Source organism: Octodon degus, unplaced genomic scaffold (assembly GCF_000260255.1).
Source record: "Octodon degus isolate 3935 unplaced genomic scaffold, OctDeg1.0 scaffold00302, whole genome shotgun sequence".
In the NCBI taxonomy this organism is placed as follows: domain Eukaryota; kingdom Metazoa; phylum Chordata; class Mammalia; order Rodentia; family Octodontidae; genus Octodon; species Octodon degus.
In genome coordinates this window covers 1,554,626-1,559,209 of record NW_004524878.1, presented here as the reverse complement: position 1 = coordinate 1,559,209, position 4,584 = coordinate 1,554,626, and the positions used below count along the sequence as shown (strand labels likewise).

Genomic DNA, 4,584 nt, shown 5'->3' with positions numbered 1-4,584 from the left:
CCTGCCACGAAATAGAAACCAGACTTCCTTCGTTCTCCTTTCATTCCATTCAGGCACGAGCCTACCCTGGAGGATTGATTGTCCCTCTTCAATAAATCCCTCCAGCCACACCCAGATCGATGTTGATCCAATGTAGTCCTCATTTCTTATCCAAGTTGACACAGTTAACTGTCACATACATGTTTGCTGTGCGTAATGATCACATTCCTTGTGGAGTGTTGGTTCATGTACATAACATATATAAACCCCCCGTTTCATCTCTTCTCTCCACTCTCAATCTTTTGGTCCCCTTTGCTTTTGTACAAAATCTATCTCCCATGCTCGCTTTGGCAGCACGTATACTACAGTTGGAATGATACACAGGACGTTAGCATGGCCCTTGCGCAAGGAGGACCTGCAAATTCGTGAAATGTTCCATGTTTTTTTTTATAAGAACTGATCTCCCTACTTCCTATCATCTCTGTTTTGCTCTTTATATTTTGGGTTTCTCATGTAAGAGAAACCATGTGATATACAAACAAGTGTGTCTGATTTACTTAATATTATGGTCTCAGGCCGGCCAAAGAGCTCCACGGATTAAAGTGCCTGCAAACAGGCGCAGGGGCCGGGGTTTGATACCCGGGACTGCCATACCCCCCCAACCCCCACCCCCCGCCCTCATGCACTGAGACGGCAGTTGAGACTGGGCCTGGACGTGGTGGTGCATGCCTGAAATCCCAGCTCTTGGGAAGCTGTAAACAGGTGGATCACTATGAGTCCCATCTAGTAGTGAGCCCCTGAACACCCTGTAGATCTTTCCTTTAAATACAAAACAAAAACAAAAACATTATGGTCTCAAGGTGCGTTAGAAATGTAAGAATTTTAAAAATTTTTATGGGAGGGGCTGGGGAGATGGTTCAGTAGAATAAGTGCTTGCCTGGCAAGCACAGGGCCCTGAGTTCAATCCCTGGTGCCACCAAAAAAAAGAAAAAGAAAAAAAATTTATGGGTGAATAAAACTTCATAACAAAATAAGAAAATAAGAATATTTCATATACTGTGTATCACCATCAAAGTACTAGACTTTGATGTAGACATAAAAGATTCTCTGTTAGATAAAAGAAACATAACAGCACAAAACTTTCCTTTTTGTGTTTAAATGATTTTCGGTTTAAAATTATTATTTTTATTTTTTGTGGTACTGGGGATTGAACGCAGGACCTTGTACTTGTCAAGCAGACATTTAAGCTGCTGAGCTATATCTCCGGCCTCTAAATTTTTTATTTAATTAAAAATAAAATTTCAGGGCCCACCAGATAGCTCAGTGAATTAAAGCGCCTGCTTAGGTAGACTCAAGGACTGGAGTTCAATCCCTGGCATGCCTTACTGGCCCCGCCTTTAGGACGCACTGAGATGACATTGAGACTGGGCATAGTGGTGCGTGCCTGTAATCCTAGCACTTGGGAAGCTGAAAACAGCAGGATCACTACGAGTCCAATCTGTGTAGTGAGACCCTGTCCTAAATACAGAAAAAAAAGAATAGATAAAAATATAAAAACAAGATATTTTTTGAAATAGCAAAGTAGGTAATTTAGGGAATTATTTCAACTCTTTGTTTCCTATTTATCTTTTTTGCTTCCTCTCTTCATTTCTACATGTGTCTATTTGTATATACATATAATCTCATATAAGAGAAATCACCTTGGTATCTAAGATGGTATGCCTAATTTATCTTTTTTTTTTTCGGCAGAACCACGGATTGAACTCAGGCCTTTGTGCTTGCCAGGGAAGCACTTATTCCACTGAACCATCTCCCTGGTCCCAAATTTATCTCACTTAATGGTATGTTCTCAAGTTGCATCCATTTACCTACAAATATCTAAAGTTTGTTTTGTTTTTTTTCTTTCATCAGAACCAGGGATTGAACTCAGGCCCTTGCACTTGCCAGGGAAGCGCTTAATCTACTGAGCCATCTCCCCGGCCCCTCAAATGCCTAAACTTTTATCTTTATGGCAGAATAGCACTGCACTCTGTATATATCTATTTTCCTTATGTTCTCTGTTGATGGATGTATCTGCAATAGGATAATAATTTTAGGGGCTGGAGAGATGGCTCAGTGGTCTAAAGCACCTACTTAGAACAGGCTTGGCAAAGCACAGGGACCGCGGTTCAATCCCCCAGCACCACATGTCAGCCAGCCCCGCCCCCAGGTGGGCTGAGCTGGCCACACACACACACACACACACACACACACACACACACAAATAAATAAATGTAAAAAAAATTAAAAAAAATAGGATAATAATTTTATATTAAAATCTCAATGATAACACTTAAGAACATGTTAAGCACTAACATCCAAGTGAGATTATGAGACAAGATTAATATATATCTTAAAGGATATGGTTCTTCTCTTAAGATCCTTAGCCAGGAGTACTAAGTTAATTTTGCCCTTCAGTTCCATGTAGATATTAGTAAAATCTTCCCTTTATCCCAATAGAAATGCATCTAGCTGTGAGAGAAAAATGCCTGATGTCTCTGTGTATACTCACATGTCAGAAATTTCCTACATTTTTATTGTTTGTCAGTGAATATAGTAACAGAAGGAACTATTCTTTGCAGGGATTGTTTGAGACAGAAATAAAAATCAGGAAGTTATTTACAAACAGATGTGGTATTTTATAACCATGTCTGGATTTTAACCAACATTGCTTCCTAAAGCATTTTTGTTGTCTGAAATTGTACAAAAAAAAAAAAAAAAAAAAAAAAAAAAAAAAAAGTAATAGGCACAGGGCAGGTTGCAATTCTGCTAATTCTACCAATAGATTGGGATAAGAGTACAAACTCTGCCTTCCTCTAGAATCTAGAATGATGATTTTTAACTTTTTTGAGAAAATGAACCCCCCCCCTTCTTTTTTTTTTTTTTTTTTTTTGTGGAACCAGGGATTGAACTCAGGCCCTTGCACTCGCCAGGCAAGTGCTTATTCTACTGAGCTACCTCCCTGGCCCAAAATGAACCTTTTTGAGAAACTATTAAAAGCTATGGACCCTTCTTCCCAAAAATGAATTCTATGCATGTAAACAATTTTGTGTCCCCATGTAGCGTCCGTGGGAGACTACACCACCTCATTACAGTGATTGCCTGATGACAAGAGACTGGGGAGGAAAAACGAGAGGAAAGATTTGCTTTTCTTTTTATAGTCCTTTCAACTGTATTTGAAGTTTTTAACCAAGCATATAGCTTGCCTATCTAGTATAAAAAGTTTTTTTGTAAAGTGACAATGTCAAAAACACATTCTTGGGTTCTGAGTTTCCTATCCACTTTAGTTTTTGTTTGTTTGAGATGGGGTCTTGCTACATAGTTCAGGCTGTCTTTGAGCTCATGGCAATCCTCCTGAGGCTGGCCTGGAGCTCATGGCAGGCCTCCTGCCTTAGCCTCCCAAGTGCTGGGATTCCAGGCATATACCACCATGCCTGGCTATCCCCCGCAATTTTGAAACTTACATAGCTTTTTAATTTAATTTAATTTAATTTTTTATTTATTTTCTGTTTTTTTTTAAACTGAAGAGTTTTTATCTTTACTTTAAAACATGTATTAAACATAAATCATTTTTTTTTTAAAGTTCAGAGCTGTTATATCACAGTGACTAGAACATTTTAAACCTTGCTCCCAATCATGTGCTTTCTTTGGTACCTTTGTACCATCAGTGGTACAAGTAGCATGATGAGGTAGTTGTATGTGGGCCACTGGTAGTTCTAGCCAGCATAATTACGTAGCTTTTAATTTGACACACATGAAGCTATTGTGTCCTATGAAAGGTAGACATGTAATAGTTTCATTGGCTTACTGGTGTTGTTATATTTAATTAATTTATTTATTTTTGTTTTGCGGAACTAGGGATTTGAACTCAGGCCCTTGCGCTTGCCAGGGAAGTGCTCATTCCACTGAGCCATCTCCCTGGTATGCTGTTATATTTTAAACAAAGTATTGCTGATTCCTCAGTGATCACTTCAAGTCTTGTTAAATTTCATTTAGACTTTATTTGGCAAGCTTTTTTGTTTGGTTGATTTTTTATTTTTTGTTCTGGGAATAGAACCCAGGACCAAACACAAGATACACAAGTGCTCTACTAATGAGCTACATCTCCTGTCCTTTTTTATTTATATTTTGAAATAGGGTCTCATTAAATTGCCCAGGCTGGTCACATACTTGTGATCCACCTGACTCAGCCTCCCAAGTTGCTGGGATTTTGCTCAGCTGTAGGATTTTTGGGGAGAGGTGGGGAAGACAATGTGGGGATTGAACAGGCCTGTTCAATCTGAGCTACATTCTCAATCCTTCTATTTTAAATTTTTGTTGCGTATTTATTTTTGCAGTACTAGGGATTGAACCAGGGCTTTCACACTGAGCTACATCCCTAATCCTTTTTTAGTTTTTGAGACAGGGTTTTGCTAAACAACTAAATTATCTAGTATGGGCTTGATTTTGTGATCCTCCGGCCTTGGCTTTCTAGATTGCTGGGACTGCAGATGTGTTTCACAATATCTGGATAATAAGAATCAATTAATTTTATTAGGTTTTTTTTTTTTTTTTTTTTTTTTTTTT

At 38.5% G+C, this 4,584-nt stretch overlaps 1 non-coding gene across 1 annotated transcript; it reads left to right on the top strand.

The window, feature by feature from the left end:
- Positions 1-317: 317 nt before the first annotated feature.
- Positions 318-424, top strand: LOC111814377. The gene has a single exon (XR_002819377.1). It is a non-coding gene; the product is annotated as a U6 spliceosomal RNA (small nuclear RNA).
- Positions 425-4,584: the final 4,160 nt, after the last annotated feature.